Source organism: Dipodomys merriami, unplaced genomic scaffold (genome assembly GCF_024711535.1).
Source record: "Dipodomys merriami isolate MVZ:Mamm:240054 unplaced genomic scaffold, mDipMer1.0.p SCAF_2, whole genome shotgun sequence".
Lineage (NCBI taxonomy): Eukaryota > Metazoa > Chordata > Mammalia > Rodentia > Heteromyidae > Dipodomys > Dipodomys merriami.
Genome location: NW_027203381.1, coordinates 88,782,292 through 88,803,300, shown reverse-complemented (window position 1 = coordinate 88,803,300; position 21,009 = coordinate 88,782,292). Strand labels below are relative to the sequence as shown.

At 37.7% G+C, this 21,009-nt stretch overlaps 1 protein-coding gene across 1 annotated transcript in view; it reads left to right on the top strand.

Moving 5' to 3' along the window:
• The first annotated feature begins 1,453 nt into the window (after window positions 1-1,453).
• The window catches only part of LOC138832411 (transmembrane protein 45A-like), a 40,738-nt gene continuing 21,182 nt past the window's right edge, over window positions 1,454-21,009 (top strand). The window contains exons 1-2 of the mRNA XM_070030381.1: window positions 1,454-1,591; window positions 9,752-10,146. The gene's annotated coding sequence lies outside the window, so the exon portion shown is untranslated. The remainder of the gene's footprint in view (window positions 1,592-9,751; window positions 10,147-21,009) is intronic.

Sequence of the window (21,009 nt, the reverse complement as noted above, 5' to 3'; positions counted from 1 at the left end):
AACTGTCTCCCTCTCCTGTGTGACTGATAATTCCTGTGATTAATTTATGCACTCATCTGCCCACTCTCAGATCTGTAAGATCTTTCTATCCTTATCAACTAAGTTCAATGCCACCCACAAGAATTTGTGTCATTTGCAAATACAGAAACATTGCCCTGTACTTTAGCTTATAAAGCTGTTACAGATTATACAAATTTGGCCTTGCACAAAGATGCTGGGGCAAATGAGGATGGAGATTCAATATGCACTTTGCTCCTCACCAGTCTTGTGTTAGGCTGGTTTGCATGAAGATGCTGGTCTATTACTAACTGCTTTGCCTAGAGTGGAACATTCAAAATAAAAATAACATTTTCTTTTTTTTTTTTTTTGTCGGTCGGGGGCTTGAACTCTGGGCCTGGGCGCTGTCCCTCACCTCTTCAGCTCAAGGCCAGCACTCTACCACTTGAGCTACAGCGCCACTTCCGGTTTTCTGGTGGTTTATTGGAGATAGGAGTCTCACGGTCTTTCCTGCCCGGGCTGGCTTTGAACCGCGATCCTCAGATCTCAGCCTCCTGAGTAGCTAGGATTACAGGCATGAGCCACCAGCGCCCGGCTAAGAATAACATTTTCTTATTCACTTACATTGGAGAGAACAGTAGTCTAAGCTTTGAGTTTCAGTATTAACTCTAAGCCTAGAGTTTCAGACTCTAGGCTGTACTTACCTATCTTTACATTTTGCTTTTTCTAACCAGTAGAAAATACGTTCAAGCTAATTTTATTAAAAAAAAAAAAACAAAACCTAAGACCACCCCCCCAAAAAAAATAATTTCTGGACTTATGTTCTGGAAGCCTGCTGTGTTTTACAAACTACCTTAAAATGTAGTAATTCTTTTTTCTTTTTTTTTTTTTTGGCTACTCCTGGGGCTTGAACTAGTGTCTGGGCACTGTCCCTGAGCTTCTTTTTTCTCACAGCTAGCACTCTACCACTTGAGCCACAGTGCCACTTCTGGCTTTTTCTGTTTATGTGATACTGAGGAATCAAATCCAGGACTTCATGTATGCTAAGTAAGCACTCTACCACTAAGCCATATTCCCAGCCCCGTCTCACAGTTTTGTCACTGAGGAATTTGGCCAGGATTTCATAGACTAATTCTGTGCAACAGAAGTTACTAAGAAGTTACTTAGTGAAGAAGTTGGTATAGAGGGTTCAAGGTGGCTTGGTTCAGGTGACTCAAAATGGAAGTTGTACTAAATATACCTGACCTAACCAAACAGCCTTTAAAAGAAGTGAAAATAATTGGGAGTAAGAAAGAATTTTTTCTGCCAATTGCAACAAAACGAATATCCTATGGAAAGGGCCACATAGAAAGCAACTCAAGGACCTGAGAGTTGTTCTTGGCCAAAAGCTAGCAAGAAACTTCGACAACTAAATGAAATGAAATTCTTCCACTGACTAGTGAACTTAGAAGATCGGTCTGATGAGACCCTTAACGGAACAGTTATGATAACTACAAAATAATAAACTTGGATTGTCTTTTTTTTTCAACAGGGCTATTTTCTAAGTTAGCTTGACAGCCTTTATGACATTCTTGACTGTTCTTTTTACCTAAAGGTATGTTATTTTGCCTGTATCTGAATTCTTTTATCTAAGATCAGAGATTAATATCTTGTATTTATTCAGTAAATGTGACAATACAGGTAATAAGTTAAAAGACATATATCATAATTAGTGGAAGCTTTAATCAAAAAATAACCCAAAACAGAATGAATGGATGTATCTTATTTTTTGATCCAATCTGTTATTCTTTTCACTGGAGAATTGAGTACATTAATATTTAGGGTTATTATAGAGAGATATGTCATGTTTTCTGCCATTTTCTTAATTTCTTGTGTTTTGTTTTTTCCCCTCTTCCTTTGTTTACTAAATTGATCTTATAGTGGCTTTGTCACATGTGTTTCTTTGATTTTGATTGTTTTCTTCAGATTGTATTCCTCTCTTTAGAATTCTTTGTAATGCTGGCTTAGTGATCATGAATTCTTCTAATGTTTGTTTGTGATGGAAGGTTTTGGTTTTACCATCTAATGTAAATGATAGTTTCTCTAGGTAGATCAGTGTGAGTTGGCAGTTGTTGATCTTCAGTGCTTGAATTATACAACCAAGGTTCTTCTTCTGTTGAGGGTTTGGTGGTAATTCTGGTTTTCTTTCCATTGTAATATAGCTCCTTTGATTTTGGGACATTTAAAATCAATTCCTTGCTATTCATGTCTGATATTTTTACTGTATGCTTCTGTTAAGATTTTCTCTTGAGTGGGGAATTCTCAGCTATTGTTTTATAGAATAGGGTTTTCCATGACTTTAGTATTAAATTCTTCCCCCACATTGATCCCAATTATGCATAGATTTGATTTCTTAGCTGAGTCTGCTAATTTCTGGACTTCTCTTTGGTAGGCTCGGAGTGTTTTTTCCATACTTTTGGCTTTTTGTTCTAGCTCCTCTGTTTTATCTGCCTCTTCTGAAGTTCTGTTTTTCAACTCACTTATTTTGTTACTTATGGATTCAAGTGTAGGTGGCATTGTAGAAATTGAACCTTTTATGGCTCTGGGATCAGTTCTTATAGTGTCCATTTCGCCTTTTAATGTGGTGTATAGTGTGTCTATTTTCCTCTCTGTGTCTTTCTGAGAGTCTTGGATTTTTCTTTGTCATTTCTTCTTTAAGCTTTTGAAGTTGTTTTTACATCTCTCCTTTTATCCACCAATTCTGTTATCATTTCTTTTGTCATCCATCTCTTCTTCATTCTCACTGGACTTGTTCCCTGGATTGCTTTTATTTATTTATTTATTTTTGGGTCCGGTCATGGGGCCTGAACTCTGGGCCTGGGCGCTGTCCCTCAACTCTTCAGCTCAAGGCTAGCGTTCTACCAGTTGAGCCACAGCACCACTTCCGGCTTTTTTTCTTTTTGCTTATGTGGTGCTGAGGAATCGAACCCAGGGCCTCATGCATGCAAGGCAAGCGCTCTACCACTGAACCACCTTCCCAGCCCTCCCTGTATTGCTTTTAGCTATTGGATTTAGTTTGTTGCTGTGATTGCACATGAATCTTGTAGCCTTTCTTTGTGACTAGGATGGTGGCCCCAATTTGTCCTGATTGTGCCTGACTACAGGGATTATCTTAAGTGTTAAGTTTGTGATTATTTGATCACAGCAGTAAGAAAGTAGTGAATACAGCAGAATAACAAGAATTAATGGAGAATCCTACCTCATACCATAAATTTGTGATAATTTGATACATAGGAAACAATTAGAGCTATATTAGTAATAAATATTAAAGGAGATTGCTACCTCGCTTGGTAAGCAAAATGGCAAATAGATTGGAAAACTAAATATAGAAGATGAAAACTTTAAACTTTCAAAAGAAAATGTAAACATATATTGATGACTTTATGATAGGATAAAGAAAAATGAAGAAAAATATAGATTTATATCTATATAAAAGAAAATACAGGTTTGACTATATTAATATGTTTAACTTATATATAAACACTATAAAAGGTTGGGAGATATCACACATATTGGGAAAAGTTATTTGTGATGGATAAAACTTATATACATACAATATATATGAACAACTACTTCAGATCAGTTAAGATAAAGAGAACTCTGGAGAGAAATAGCAAATTATCCATAGAAGAACTGTAAGTGACCAACAGATCTTAAATATATTAAACCTCATCATTAAACAGGGAAATAAAAATTAAAACAATGATATTTCATTTTATGCCTATAATATTAGCAACAAATTTAAAACGAGGCAACGTCAGTGAGGCAAGATGGTCAAGAAATAGAATGGTAAATGGAACGGACCATTTTAACGAGCAAATAGTATGTATTTTATGGAGAGCATCTGGGTTCTTTTGCTTAAAGTTTTTATTTGAAAAGATTGAAAATTCAAATGCTTCCAACCCAGAAATTGCATACTACACAAACAAGCACATTTTGCAAAATAATATTTAAGACATTTTAATAACAAAAAGCGTGAAATTTTCCTTGACACATTTATCATACCATTCATCATTTCTTTGTGTTGAGAACATGCAGACTATCTACTAGCTATTTTATATATACACTTAATAGTTGCCAACCATAAACTACTGTTCTATAAAACATGAGAATTTAGTCCTCATGTCAATGTTTTTCTTCTATTGCAATGGATAGATATTGCTAAGTCTATGTGAAAGACAGGCATTTGGTACATGTTATGTTACAGGCTGAATGAATGTTTTCATCCTCCTGAGACTCATATGTTGAAACCCTAGTCATCATTCCAAGGATTTGGAGGATAATTGAGGTGATATGACGTCATGAAGGTGTGTTGATTGTCTGATGGGATCAAATAGCCTTATAAGAAGAGACCCAGAGCTTGCTTTCTCTCTTTCTATTTGTAAAACAATAAGGTGTCATTTTAGGACACAGTAAGTAAGGAGGCTGAGTCAAAGTAACTTCTTAGAGCCATCCTGCTGCCTTTCTGGATAAAGGGAGCTCTGAACAGCCTAGAGGTGAGAGGGAGGCCATCATTGAATTGCAGATGCCTAGCTGAAGCTGGGAGAACTCTGCTTCAGAGAAATGAAGATGCCATAGCCTTAAGAAAGCTTTGCACAGTGGGCAAAAATACATCCAGCCAATACAAACAAAAATGGAGCCTTTGAAGAGTTATGAGAGACAGAACTCTGTTTCAAGGCAAAAATAAGTTACATGTTAATTAAGGACATTTTATATTTGTAAATGTGAATTTTCTTTTCTTTTTTTTTGCTTACAGGGCTTGAACTTGGTCTGGTACTATCCCTGAGCTCTTTAGCTCAAGGCTAGTGCTTTACCACTTGAGTCAAAGCACCACTTCTAGTATTCTGGTGGTTAATTAGAGAGAAGAGTTTCCTGCCTGAGCTGGTTTTGAACCACGATCCTCAGATCTTAGCCTCCTGAGTAGCTAGGATTACAGGCGTGAGGCACCAGTGCCAGGCTGTAAATGTGTATTCTTAAAGAAAGGAATCTATAAAATTAAATGACTAATTAATATTTTGTATTATTTGTAACTGTTAAACATTCAGTGCAATTATAGCAGATAATAAATTCTGATTTCCTTAGCTTTTTGAGAGATCAGATGTACAAGCAAAATAAAAGGCTCATCTTTATTTCTGAAAGAGTTACTATTTTACCTATGGTAAACTTAAATGCTCTCTCTTTTCTCAGTGAAGCAAAGTTTACTTCTGCAGAAAGGTGTGACATCAGCCAAAAATATGGCAAGCAAGCATACAGAGCAGGCAGCCACTCCCTTTTTAATCTCTAACCCAGCAGGCCCTTCCCCTCTGTCACATTGGCTGAGTGCAGGTTCCCAATCTGCAAAAGGATGTGGCTTAATTAATAGAATGTAACTAAAATTCAAGGAGCTTCTATTAAGATGTTTTAATTCAAGTACAGCAGGAAAAGGTAGTAACTAAGATATAATTAACAAGGGCCAATAACTAAGATGTAATTAGCAAGGGCCAACCTTCCTGCTTTTCTTGATCTTGTGTCTATATACAGCTCATTATCTCATTTATAGTTCCAGTGACTCTGATGGTTGCATTAAACTATTTTATAAAGTGTACCTCACATAAATTTTTAGGTTAATTCCTAAATTCCTACAAATTATTATTGTGCTTTTGTTATAAAATTGTTATAATTGGAACCTTGTTAATAGTCACCTTACAGGATGTTAATAAGATAATGGAGTGGAGTTTTTTGCCCATGTTAAATATCAAAGGTTTAGGATTGCTATTCTGGGAATAAGTTGCCATATGCTTAGGCATGTCACTGTATCTCTCTAATAAAGTTGTTAGTCACAAAAACCTTAGACAAGTTATTTCACCTCCCTCAGATTCATTTTCTTTATCTTGAAGTGGAAATGACAACTCTACTTCAGATATTTTTTTTTTCTGGGTTTAGAGTCCAGGCTACCACACCTAGTTGCCTGGTACACTCTGCACCAAAACTCAGTATGGTTCTCATTAACTAGCACCTTACCTTTAGTTGCATTGTGTCCCACCTCTTTGTTAATCATTTGCTAGGGAAGAAGGAAAAAAACTGAAAACTGAAGGGTATTTGCAGATAAAACCAAAATAAAATACATCAAGAATTAAGGTCCTGATGTGAAGATGTATAACTCAAACTTCTCCATTCCTTTTTATTTACTGACACATGTTTAAACACACACACTTTTAAAAGAGCAATGTTAGGTTCACAGCAATATTGAGCAGTGGGTTCAGAGATCACCCTTTTCTCCTCTTACCCTAGACCTGTACATCTACCCCTATTATGGATGTCCCTGACTGCAGTGCTACCTTGTTACCACTGATGAGCCTACATGTTTCACACCCAGTGTCCACATTTTACATTAGCATAAAGTTTTGGTTTTGTACACTTGATAGTATAATAACTGACATCCACCATTATCATAGTGTACAGAATGGTTTCTCTGTCCTGGCATCTACTTTGTGTTTACTGTGACTCAGGGGTCAGAGAGTGCTTTGGCTTTGGTTGAGATGGTTGGTGATGGAGTATGGTGGGAACAGTTGTGCCATTTAGAGACTCTTCTGTCTGTCCTGAGAGTTAGTGCACTGGGCAGGCAACAAATATATTGACAGCCATGGTCTACTGAAGCCAGGGAACCCCTTGTCCAGAGCCAGCTTAGTAGGTAGAAAGAGCACAATGTGAGGGCCAGAGCCTGTTGCACAGTGGGAGATGAAGGCTGTTTTAATATATTTATGACATAGTTTCATATCTTTCTGAGGGAAATTATATTTGAAGGGCGTAGAAAGTTCCAAAAATAGTTCTTGCATAGAAAAGGAACATCTTTAAAAAGAGAGGTGTCTTCCTGTCATCAAGTAGAATTTTCTTTTAAGCCCTCTTCCCACAAAAGTAACCATAACAGCAAGAAGACAGATTAGAAAGTCCCTGTCATGCAAGGGAACTTCAGGTGTATACTTTATATTGTGACCCAAACTCTTGACATTGCTTTTTGGGGTCCTCAATGAAGAGGACATTTTTATAAACACATTTCACTCAAGTACTCAAGTATTAATCTGCATATCCAAATATAATACAAAATTAGAAAAACTTACCCATAGAAAACTAGAAAGTACTAAAGAAGGCTGATGTTCTACCACTTGACCCACACATCTACCATTTGACCCACACATCTACTTCTAGATTTTTGCTGGTTAACTGGAGATGAGTCTCATGGACCTTGAACCATGATCTTCAAGTCTCACCCTCCTGAGTAGCTAGAGGTACAGGTATGAACCACCAGCCTGCTTCATTTTAACTTAAACTTATATCTGTCAATATCTTTATCTTTGATCTCTTCATTTCTATACCACTGGTCTGGTGAGTACAGTATTCTTGATTGGTAATCTTTTTCCCTTTACTATTTTGAAAATCCCATGTTATTTTCTCCTCGGCTATAAGATTTCTGCTGCGAAGTCTGATGTCAGTTATATTGGAACATTTTATGTGATTTTAATTTTTTTTTTTTTTTTTGTCGATCGTGGGGCTTGAACTCTGGGCCTGGGCGCTGTCCCTCAGCTCTTCAGCTCAAGGCGAGCGGGCTACCACTTGAGCTACAGCGCCACTTCCGGTTTTCTGGTGGTTTATTGGAGATAGGAGTCTCACGGTCTCTCCTGCCCGGGCTGGCTTTGAACCGTGATCCTCAGATCTCAGCCTCCTGAGTAGCTAGGATTACAGGCGTGAGCCACCAGCGCCCGGCGTGATTTTAATTTTTTATCTTTAACCTTTTAGCGTTTAATTATATGTATATCTTTGGGCAGATTTGATTGAATCAAACATATCTTGAGTTAGATTTTCATTGAGTTGAATCTACTTGGTAACTTTTGGTCTTTCTATATCTGAATATTTGTGTTATTCTCTACATTTTTGTTATTTCTTTGAATAAGACTGCTATTCAGTTGGCATTTTCAGGCCACCTTGAGTATCATTAACTTGAATGTTGGTTCTGTTAACGTTGTACCAAAATTCTCATAAACTTTCTTCAAGCATCTTCATAGGTCTTTGCTTTTTTTTTTCTCTCTGTATTTCCAAGGATTCTGACCTCAAGCTCACTAATTCTTCTTGTATTGGATCTATTTCTCCACTGATGCCTTGTATTGTGTTTTTAATTTTGCTTAACTCATTTTTTCAGCTCAAGGATTTGTCTGATTTTTAGAACCTTCTTTCCATCTCTCTATTAAGTTTATTTGTTAAAGAATATTGAATGTTTCCTCTGTGTTCTGTTGAAGTTCATTGGGTTTCTTGAAACATTAAATTCCCCATCCAAGAATTAGTCCATATGTTGGTTTTGACACTCCAAATCATTGCTTTGTGAAGTCACAGTTTCTGGTACTAGTTGATAGGTGACTTCTATACTTGGAAAGCTTAGGTATTTCTTGCGTTATTCAAAATCTGGCTCTGTGCCTGTCTTTTCTGAAATTCTAAGCAAAATGTTTATTTTTCTCTGAGTTGGTTATTTCTGTACTCTTAACTTCAGGTTTATAGCCAACCTGCTTTGATGCAGCATCACTGTTTTAGCACTAGAGGGCAGTCCAACCTCCAACTGCCACAAATCCGCAGTACAGTATTTCTAAATGAATATCTAAAAAGAATAATCCCCAGTTATCCCCCTGAAGCTTATATATGACCAAGAGTCCCTTCCACAGTCACTCACTACAAGATTCTGCCTAGTTTTGGGCAGAATTAATCCTGAAATTAATCCAGCCTCGGGGTCTAACGCCATGATTTGGCGCTTGTCTTCATCTTTTGCTTGGAGTAGAAAGTAACTCTTTCCATGTTGTGCTGCCTACGATTGATTGATTGAGTAATCCAATGTTGTCTTATTTTAATATTTTTCATATTTTATTTCCATGTGATGAAATAAGAAAACATATATCAGTTCATTATTTGTGAATGAACCTTAGGGGTAGTTCAGTAGCTGGGATAACAGATATGTACCACTATGCCCAGCCATTGGTTGAGATGGAGATTTTTTTTGTTTGTTTGTTTGTTTTAAGGTGGAGTTTTGAAAACTTTTTATGCCCATGCTGGCCTTGAACTTCAGTTCCCTGAGGTTTGCCTCCAAAGTAGCTAGGTGCGCTTATTTGTTGAATTGTGCTTGTAGAGGGAGTATCCAGATGGCAGTTTTTCTATTTAGTGCTATATTTCCTGGTTCTAGAATAATAATGTGTTCAATAAATCAGTGAATAAATGTAGATACACACTCACAACCATCCTAGACAACCTGTTCAATGATAATCTGCTTGGATGTCATTCCCCAACACTATTCTTTACACACACTTTACATTAAAACTTAGTTCAAACTATTATTATTATTATTATTATTATTATTATTATTATTATTAGGGAATAAATACTGGGTGGTTAGAATCATTCTGATGTATGATTCTTTTTTCCATAGCAAGAACCTCTAAAAGACTATTCATTTGCAGGTTGAGCTTCCTTCTCAGACTGGCTGCCATACCTAAGTCTCTTAATTTCTTCTCTATAAAATTAAGACTTTTTAAAAGTATGCTAAGTTGTGGTTATACTCATTTATTACTAGAAGATATGGAAGTATGCTACATGATCATGCCTTCCTCATGCCTGATTGTTGAGTGTGAAGCATGGTCAGCTGTTGGTGCATAGCCAGCCTTTTCTTATTCTTGCCTTCTTTATCCTTTCTTTTTTCTAGGAACAGAAAGAAAAAAAATAAGAGAATGCTTGAGGAGAAAAATGATATCCCATAAGAAAATGGAAGAAAGTAGTGGCTTACCCAGAAGAGAACACTGAGCGGCATGGACGACGCCTCCCACTCCTCACCTCCACCCTCCTCCATTTGAAAAAGGGCCAGAATCTTTTCTTCTACATCACCATGGCAGATGCCATGGGTTGTTTTGAGATTCGGCTCACCACTTCAGGATGTCAGGATGACAGCTGTAAAAGGGCACAGATGCTGAGTGACTGAAGTGGGTGGTTGGAATGGCTGGAGCTCAAGATGATGTGCATCATTTCCACCTGCTGCTGGCATCTGACTCGAGAGGATAAGCTGCTTTCCTGCCCTTCTATGGGAATAAGAAAGAGCAGAAGGTATTTTAATAGAATAATTTCTGAAAATGTAAATTAAGATTTTTAAAGAGCCACCCACATCAGTCTTTCTTCCACGTCAGTCTACCAAATCATCTTAAAGAGTCATTGGTGTGATCATTAGCAGTAATTATGTAAGTATATATAATGGCTATCATCTAGAGGGAACTGATAATTACTCAGCCACATTACCCCGAATGTTTTAATGTATGACTAAAGTAATATTGACTTCTTTGGAGTGGGACCTTGTGTTAAGGTTCTCCATGTAGAGACAGAAATTGAGGGATACAGAGAGAAATATGTGAAAGGGGATTTACTAGAGGAATTGGCTCATCTGATTACAGCGGCTGAGAAATCATATGAAATGTTATCTGCAAACTGGACAACCAGGGAAGTCAGAAGTCAATACCATTGTTTAGGCCAAGTCCAAAGGCATTAGAACCAGGAAAACTACAGGTGTAACTCTCACTCCAGGGCCAAAAGCATGAGAAGCTGGAGTAGGAGGACTAGCACAGGTCTATGCCCAGAGGCTTGAGAACCTGGAGTTGTGATGTCCAAGGGACGGAGAAAAAATGTTCCAACTCTAGATGAAAGGGCTTTTGCCTTTCCTTAGCAAGCTTGGATGCTGTCCATCTACAAGGTGATGACACTTTCTTCCAGGGACTCAAATACCAATTTGCTCCAGAAACTTTTTTTTTTGTGTGTGAAAATACTATACAGAGGGGTTACAATTACATGGGCAAGACAATGAGCACATTTCTTATCAAGCATTGTAGCCTCCTCCTTTCCCCTTCCCATTCTATCCTCTACCCACCCCCCTACCCAACCTTCCTCCCTCTCCCCCTCCAAAGTTGTAAAGTTCTTTTTTGACATAACGACTTGTACGTCTCATTGTTGCAATGGGTCCACCTGTATCCCTATTTAAATGATTCGTTTTTTCCCATTCCCCTCCACAAATTATACCAACATCAAATATAGTGAAAGCAGGGGTTATACCGTGGGGGAGGGACATACACTCACAAAGAATGCTTTCTTTCTATGAGGACCCTTTAATACAATGAAGTTGACATCAAACACTGTCATAGACTTATTCTCCTCTTCACTGTCTGGTTGAAGAAACTGAAACCTAGAAAGTTTATGTACCTTATTGCTGATAGAGAGTTATGGGCCAGAATCTATTTATCTTGTATTATAATTTAATCAATCCAAATTGTATTAGGCTAATTGACCTAATATTAGTTGCAAATCTTGTAAGTCATAGTATACTTAATTCTGCCCTTTTTTCTTACTATCAACCTTCCCCTTTCTCCCTCATTTCTTCTTTTCTGCTTTTCCTTGTCAAATGTTAAAACATAACTCATGAATGTTGAAGGTTTTATCACATAATATGATGATTTCTTTATATGTCTGTCTGCTCATTGAGACTATAAACTTTCAATGGCAGGAAACAAAACTTAATCATCTCTTCATTTCCAAACTCAGTAGCTTCCAATTTCATAATGGCATCTCAATATGTATAGTTTGAGGGATTGGTTCTTAACAACCAGAGTCCTAAAACTTGAATTATTTCTGCCTATTCTGTCATATATCACAAAATGAAAAAAATGAATTTCCCTCATAAAAATTGAATACTTCTCTCATAAAATGGAAACTTTATTTTTCTCAAAAAGGAAGTATTTGAGACACTTTGAAATAATGTAGACACATATAAAGTATTAAGCTTATGAAGTATAAAGTCCCCCTGAAAAGGCCAAGCATCATTAAGTCCCGCATTACTGTCAAATGCAGTTCAGTGATTTTCCTTCAGGGGGCAGACCTGACCTGATATTTGTACAGGTATTGCTGGATGTGAACCTCTGACAAATTACAAAATCATTACCATTACTTACAATGGATGTGAACCTCTGACAAATTACAAAATCATTACCATTACTTACAAACAGAAAGGGCAACACTGTTTCATTTTCTAGGAAAGCACTTAGAGGATAGAATAATCAAATTAAATGTTTGGTCATTTTTGTTTTTCTTTGTGCTGGTCCTGGGGCTTGAACTCAGGGCCTGGGCTTTTCCCTGAGCTTATTTTGTTCTACCACTTGAGCCACAGCTCCACTTCCAGCTTTTTGTGGGTTAATTGGACATAAATGTCTCATGGACTTTCTGCCCAGGCTGACTTCAAACTATGATCCTCAGATCTCAGCCCACTGAGTAGTTGGATTATAGAGATGAGCCACTGACATGTGTGGTATTTTTACAGTTTATCAGTATGTTTAAAGGTGCACATGAAGGAGGATGAGGGGCTGGCTTGTCACAGGTGAGATCACAAAGGGATAAAGGTTAACGTACTAGGCAAATAATTGATATTTGGTATAATGAAAAATTGCCAAGCACTACACATTCTACCTTTGTTTCTAAAAATGTGTCTTTGTGGTTGCTTAAGGTTTGTACTTCTTTGTTTAAATTTTTATTATTTTACAGCAGTTGTACAAAGGAGTGGCCATTCAACAAAGCAGTTTATGTATAGAATGCATCATGTTTAGTGTCATCCCTTTCAACATTCTCACCCATTCTTTTTTTTTCTTTGGAGTTTCTAAGAGCTTGTTCTAAACTTGGATTACACAAATCTGCTTTGGCTGATTTCCTGCTGTAGCTGTTCAACAGTCAGTTATTAAGTGATCACATTTGCTTGAGCACAATTCTGCCCTAACTATATGTGATGGGATATGATGAAAAAAGCCAGTAGCTGTAAAATCCCTCTGTTTTCCCCAGCTGGTCCATGCATCTAACTTAGACCATAGTGAATGTTCATACCTGGCTGGATAAGATCGACCTTGGTTAATGATTTCTCCCTTGCTTATTGATGAGCAGGATTAGTCTAGAGTCATACTACCTTAAAAGCATCTGATCTTGGAAGTGGTGCTATGGCTCAAAGTGGTAGGGCACCAGCCTTGAGCAAAAAGATCTCAGAGACAGTTCCCAGGCCTCAACTTCATGCCCCATGACCAACAAAAAAAATACCCAATATGATCTGATTACCAGAAATCATGAGTTCATTCTCAATAAAAAAGGTGTGTGTGTGTGTGTGTGTGTGTGTGTGTGTGTGTGTGTGTGTGTGTATGTAGTGTGCGTTTGTTACTGCCTGCAAAGTTCAGGGGATACAACAACGAACAAAACAGATAAAACTCCTGTCTTCTAGAAGTTTATATTCCACTGGGGGAGGATAGTAAACACAAATGAAAGACTTGTTCAGCTTAATTTATGAAGAGTAGCAATCAATTCAGAAGACAGAGATGATAGGAGTCATTTTTTTTCACATATTGTTAAAAAAATCTTGTTTGAATGAGTGCTAAGAAGAACCATCTGACACATCAACAGTTAACAGATATTCATACATCAACCTAGTAGCACAAAAGCTAAGGGAATTACATAAGACCATAGTGCCTGTGTTTAATATAACAAAGTGAAAAGACACATTGTAGAAGAATAAGTCTCAAAATGAGGGAAGGGATAACATTTTTGGCAAGAAATGTACTTACTACCTTACTTATGTAACTGTAACCCCTCTATACATCATCTTGACAATTAAAAAAAACAATGTCTCCAATGTTACCTCCCACCCATAACTCCAAGCAATCCACTAAGAGAGATACCTCCTACTTGGAGGGTGGAAAAGAGAACTAGGTCCAGTTCTTAGCTTCAAATCCCAGTACTAGGTCCTCCTTGTTAAAACTCAGTGTTGGGTAAAGCTCACTGAAACCGTCTGACAGGCCAATAACTATGGATTGAGCCTTGGAAATGCATTAGGCCAGGTGGAAAAAGACTGCCTTCACCACTCTTCCATCAACATCGGGCAGTTTTGTGAATAAAAGAATTCTACCCTTGGAATATAGGGCAAAAAAACTAGCTCAGAGCTTTTTCTTCCAGCCCAGTGTCAGCTCACTATTGTGAGATCAAGCATGGAGAAGAAACTGAAGGCCCTGGATGGAAGCTAGAGCTCAGTCACAGATTCTCCAAAGTAGTTCCATCCTATAATCATAGCTACTTAGGAGGCTGAGATACGAGGATCAAGATTCCAAGCCAGCCCAGTTAGGAGTCTTATCTCTAATTAACCACCAAAACAAAAAAAAACCCCAAAACCCAACCAAGAAGTGGAGCTGTGGCTCAAATGGTAGAGCCCTAACCTTGACCAAAAGGACTTGCGCACACAGGCACGGGTGCACGCACACACAAACACACGCACAGTAATTTGTTTGGAAAAGCATTTTATTAGGAAAAATACTAAGTATTTTATTAGAAAAAATTCAAATTCAGAATTTCGTAAAAATTTCAAGGTACACATGAACACTGTTAGGAAAATGGAGGAGAGTGGAAGAGCAACAGGCCAGACTTGATCATCAACAAGCTAGGACTGTTTATTGCCAGTGAGGGGCACAGACCTTCCCATGGTATGGAGGTTGTGCATGGGACTGGATTTTGGGGTGGGCTTATATAGTTTTTAACAAGGAAGCAGAGAATAAAAATGCTATGGTCTCTTGGAGGCCCAAGATGGTGTCCTTGGCCAGGCCTAGAGTAGAATGCTCCATCTGGGGTGTGGAGGGTGTGGGGGCTGTTGTCTCCTGGAGCCCAAGATTGGAATTACCTGCTTGTGGACAAGCACATGAGCACACACCTGGTGCTTTGCTTGATTATGCGAGAGTCAATACTTCATATTCCATCTTTACATACATTGAAAGATTGGGCCAGGAAGGGAGAGGCAACTCCTCATATAAGGTCTTTGGCTACATAAAAAGATTGGGCTGAAAGATTGAGCAACATGGAGTTATGAGAACAAAACAGATTCCCATCATTTGAAACCCTGAAAGAGCATAAAGAGTTGAGGGATGTCATGGTCTTTTCTGGCTATTTCCTGCTGACATGGGGGCATTAAGGAGTCACTGGGACTGGGGTCTTCTGGGTCTAGGTCTGCACTGGGCAGGACAGGGCAGGACAGTGTAAGTAAAGCCTCTGGTTGCATACAGTAATAGGATGGCCTTAACTTGCTCCCTGGTAATGACTTGATTGAGGGCTGTTATCCAGTTAAAGAGAAACTTGAAAAAGGTGAGGGAAGGACCAGTTGATAGGAATGACACAGGAAAACACATCTGGGCACAAGCCAGAAAAGTTCCATTTAGAGAATGAGCCCATAACCAGTCAGACATTATGGCTGGATTGCAGTGGTTAAAGATCTAGTGAGAGGCCTTGATCATTTCCTGTAAATAGCAGATAACAAAGTCAGAAACCTAAGTTCCTACCCAGTTAGAAGGTAGACAGATATGGATATTAGATGGGCAAGCGTATGAACTATTTCCTTTTGATCTCCCAGCTCTGGTTAATTTTGAAAGGATGACTCCATTTAGGATGTGTCATCACCCCCTCTTACTCTAGGACTAGCTTTTGTCCTAGGGGTCTGGGTGCTGGTTGCTGAGATGGCTTTTCAGTCACGGGGTTTGAACTCAAGGCCCTGACACTGTCCCTGAGCACTTCTGCTCAAGGCTAGTACTTTACCACTTTGAGCCACACCACCACTTCCAGAATTCTGAAACAGCACTGCTTCCAGAATTTTGCTGGATAATTAGGGATGAGAGTTTCTTTTTTTAATTGTTATTTATTTTTTATTGTGAAAATACTGTACAGAGGGGTTACAATTAGATGGGCAAGATAATGAGTACATTTCTTATCAAGCATTGTAGCCTCCTCCTTTGTTTCCCCTTCACATCCCTTCCCAGCCTCTCCCCAAACCCCAACCCAATCTCCTCCCCCCACCAAAGTTGTAAAGTTTGTTTTCGACATGACAACTTATACTTCTCATTGTTGCAACAGGTCCACCTGTATCCTTATTTAAACGACTTGTTTTTCCCCTTCCCCTCCACAAATTATACCGACATCAAATACAGTGAAAGCAGGGGTTATACTGTGGGGGAGAGACATACAAAACAACAAAGAAATAATCTTATAAATGCGTTAGAAACAAATGCATGAAAGAAAAAAAACACTTGAATACATATCTTAGGATTCATTTTCCTAACATCAACTTACCTGACCTTTTCTGCTTGACTCATATATATACTAGGTATTGCAAATAAGGGAAACCATGGGACCTATGTTTCTTTGGGCTTGGCTTACTTCACTTAATATAATTTTTTTCCAAGCCTTTCCATTTCCTAACAAATGGGGCAATGTCATTCTTTCTGATGGAGGCATAGAATTCCATTGTGTATATATACCACATTTTCTTGATCCATTCATCTACTGAGGGGCATCTGGGTTCGTTCCATATCTTAGCTATAGTAAATAATGCTGCAATAAACATAGTTGTCCTGGTAGCTTTAGTGTGGTCTTGTTTGTAAACATTTGGGTAAATGCCCAAAAGTGGAATTGCTGGATTATAGGGGAGCTCTATGTGGAGTCTTTTGAGGAACCTCCATACTGCTTTCCAAAGTAGTTGAACAAGTTTACACTCCCACCAACAATGCAGTAAGGTTCCCTTCTGTCCACATCCCCTCCAGCATCTGTTGTTATTAGAGTTCTTGATTTTTGCTGTTCTAACTGGAGTGAGGTGATATCTCAATGTTGTTTTGATTTGCATTTCTTTTATGGCTAGGGAGGTTGAGCATTTCTTCATGTGTCTATTGGCCATCCTTCTTTCCTCTTCAGAGAAGTTTCTCTTTAACTCTTTAGCCCACTTATTTATTGGGCAGTTGTTTCTTTGTGGATTTGTTGTTGGGGGATTTAATTTTTTAAGTTCCAAGTATATTTTAGATATGAGAGCCTTGTCTGTTGTATGGCTAGTGAAGATCTTCTCTGAATCTGTGGGCTTTCTATTGATCTTGCTGGCTATGTCCTTTGCTGTGCAGAAGCTCTGAAGTTTCATGCAATCCCATTTGTCCAACCTTTCTTTGATTTATTGTGTTTCTGGATCTCTATTAAGAAAATTTCAGCCTGTGCAAAGGAGCCCTAGAGTTTCTCCTATTCCTTCCTGTAATGTTTTCAGGGTGTCTACTTTTACTTGGAGGTCTTTGATCCATTTGGAGTTGATTCTGGTGCAGAGTGATATATAAAGATCTAGCTTTAGTTTTCTACAGTTGTTTAACCAATTTTGCCAGCATCATTTACTGAAGAAGCTGTCTTTCTTCCATCCTATGTTTTTTAGCTCCCTTATCGAAGATTAGGTGGCTATGGGTCTGTGGGTTCATTTATGGGTCTTCAGTTCTATTCCATTGGTCCTGAGGTCTGTTCTTGTGCCAGTACCAAGTTGTTTTGATTACTATGGGTTTGTAGTAGAGTTTGAAGTTTGGTATTGATATTCCTCTAGCACTGTTCTTTCTGCTAAGGATTGTTTTTCCTGTTCGGGGTCTTTTATTGTTCCATATGAATTTTTGAATTGCTTCTTCTATTTTATTGAAGAATGAATTTGGAATATTGATAGGTATTACATTAAATTTGTAGATAACCGCTGGAAGTATTGCCATTTTCACGACGTTGATCCTTCCATGGGAGGTTTTTCCACTTCCTAAGTACTGCTTTAATTTCCTTTTTCAGGTTTTTAAAGTTTTCATTGTAGATGCCCTTCACTTCTTTAGTTAACTACTAGATATTTTATTTTTTGTGGGGCTATTACAAAAGGAGTTACTTTTCTGATTTCAGCCATGCTCTTTTCATTGTTGGCATATAAAAAAGATTTTTGAGGGTTAATTTTATACCCTGCTACTTTGCCAAAATTTTGGATTAGGTCAAGTAATTTGGAAGTGGAGTCTGTGGGATTCTTTAAATACAAGGTCATGTCATCTGCCAAGGGGGAGTTTTACTTCATCTTTCCCTGTTTGGATCCCTTTATGTTTGCATCTTGTCTTATTGCTCTCGCTAGGCATTCTAATACTAAATTGAAGAGAAGTGGAGAGAGTGACATCCTTGTCTCATTCCTGAGTTTAGAAGAAATGGCTTTAACTTTTTGCCAGTAATTATAATACTGGCCATAGGTTTGTCATATACAGCCTTTATTATATTGAGGAATGTTCCATGGATTCCTAGTTTTTCCAGAGTTTTCATCATAAAGGGATGTTGGATCTTGTCAAATGCTTTTTCTGCATCTGTTGAGATAATCATATGGTTCTTATCCTTGCTCTTGTTGTTATGATGAATTATACTAATTGATTTGCATATATTGAACCAGCTTTGAATCCCTGAAATAAATCCTGTTTGATCATGGTGTATGATTTTTTTTTGGTGAAGAGTTAAAGTCAATTGGCCAAAATTTTGTTGAGAAGTTTTACATCGATGTTCATCAAAGAAATGGGTCGATAGTTCTCTTATTTTGATGAGTCCCTGCCTAGTTTTGGAATGAGGGTTACAATGGCATCATAGAAAAAGTTTGGTAGTGAACTTTCACTTTCAGTTTCATTGAAGAGTTGGAGGAGTTGGTGTGAGTTCTGCTTTGAAAGCCTTGTAGAATTCTGCTATAAATCCATCTGGTCCTGTGCTTTTTTTAGATGGGAGGTCTCTTATTGCTGTTTATATTTCAATGCTTAATAGGGGTCTGTTAAGTTGGTTTAAATCATCTTGGTTTAGTTGGCATGCCGATATTTGCTAGGAAATCATCCATTTCATCCACATTCTCAAACTTATTAGCATAAAGGTTTGAGAAGTATTCCCTTATATGTTCTGCATCTTGGTTGTTTCTGTGGTAATGTTTCCATTCTCTGAGTTTGTTTATTTGTGTGTGTTCTCTCCTTTTACTGATAAGATTTGCTAAGAGTGTGTCAATTTTGTTAATTTTTTCGAAGAACCAACTCTTTGTTTTGTTGATTCTATGTTTTTTTTTTGGATTCTAATTCATGTAATTCTGATTTAATTTTAATTATGTGTTTCCATCTACTGGATTGGGGTTTAGCTTGCTGCTCTTTTTTAAGGAGTTTCAGATGTTTCATTAAATTGTTAGTTTCAGTTCTCTCCAATTTGTTGATGTAGGAACTCAGAGCTATAAACTTACCTCTGAGTACTGCCTTTGCTGTGTCCCAGAGGAGCTGGTAATTTGTGTGCTCATTTTTGTTGAATATCAAGAACATTTCAATTTCCCTTCTAATCTCTTCCATTACCTACTGATGGTTCATCAGTGTGTTGTTCAGCCTCCATGTGTTACAGGACTTTCTTTGGTGACTTTTGGTGTTGAGTTCTAATTTTATTTCCTTGTGATCTGAGAGAATGCAGGACATAATTTCTGAATTTGGACAAGTTTGCTTTGTGACCTAAAATGTGGTCTATTTTGGAAAATGTTCTGTGTGCTGCTGAGAAGAACGTGTATTCTGATGTTGCTGGGTGAAATATTTGGTAGATGTCTGTTAAGTCTAGTTGGTCTATGCAGTTGTTTAGATCTGAGGTTTCTCAGTTGAGTTTTTGCCAGGTTGATCTATCCAGTGGAATAGTGGTTTATTAAAGTCTCATCAATTAATGTTTTTGGATCTATGTGAGGTTTTAGGGAAAGTAGAGTTTCCTGGATAAATTTGGGTGTTCCCTTGTTAGGGGAATAGATATTAAAATTGTAATATTCTTCTGAAGGAGAGATCCCTTAATAAGTATGTAGCAGCCTTCTTTATCTCTTCTCACTAATATTAATTTGAAGTCGATTTTTATCTGATATTAGCATTGCAACTCCCACCTGCTTATGGGGGCTATTTGGTTGTTAGATTTTATTCCAGCCTTTCACTTTCAGAATGTTTTTATGGGCAATGTGTGTCTCTTGAAGGCAGTAAATAGAAGGATCCAACTAGACAGTCTATGTTGCTTAATTGGAGAGTTAAGTCCATTGATATTGAGTTAGGAATGAGAGGTGTTTGGTAGTTTCTGCCATGTTATTCACCTTCTTGGGGGCTGTGACAACCGGGTTCTTCCTATGTCTGTGTCAAAAAATGGGAAGGAAGTAGCTATATACGAGATGGTCACTGAGCCACACAACCTATGTAAATAGGAAGCTGAACTCTCAGATGTTTATGACTTTTTAGTCCATTGCTTATTCTAATGATTGCTAGGTTTTCAGAGTTGTGTTTTAATATTTGGCTAGTTAATTGTCATGATAGTGGTGATAATTCTCACATTTTAATTTCAACCAATTTATGTTCAATAAGTAATGTATCAAAGTATGCTTTCATAAATTAGCACCCTGGATGAGATAGGTGATTCAAGAAGCTTGCTTGGAAAACATGCCTTAAGAGAGGGTATTTTCTACATACCAGGGCATGATAAATTATATAAGACTCTAGGCATTCACCCACAGTGAGATCAAAGAAAGGTACTCTTCTGGGAAGAATGCAAGGCACAATGCTTATGTGCCTCTGATCATATAAAATAATATTTATCCATGGAAAGAAGAGTTTTTTCTTTGTTGTTGTTTTTGTTTTCTTTTCCTTTTAATTTATCTGTCTTTGGGAGAGTAAGAGCAGCACAAAGGGTGAACAAATGCAACAGTGATATTCACTAAACACTATGTTGAACATGAACTATACACCTTGTATGTGGGGATGGGAGGGGAAAACTGGGAGAGAGTGGGAGAGGAATGACAGTCATCAAAAAGCAATGTTTATCTGAGTTACGTTCCTGTAGCCACCTTTACAATACTAAATTAAAAATAATATGTAATTTAAATGAATTCCAGGAAATGGAAACGAGTTTTTTTCTTTGTTGTTGTTTTTCTTTGTTCATCCATCTGATTTGGGGAGGGTAAGGGGAGACACAGAAATGGAGAGACAAAGGGTGAACAAATGCAGCAGTAGTACTTACTAGATACTATATTGAAAATGAACTGTACAACTATAGGTGGTGATGGGAGGTAAGAGTAAA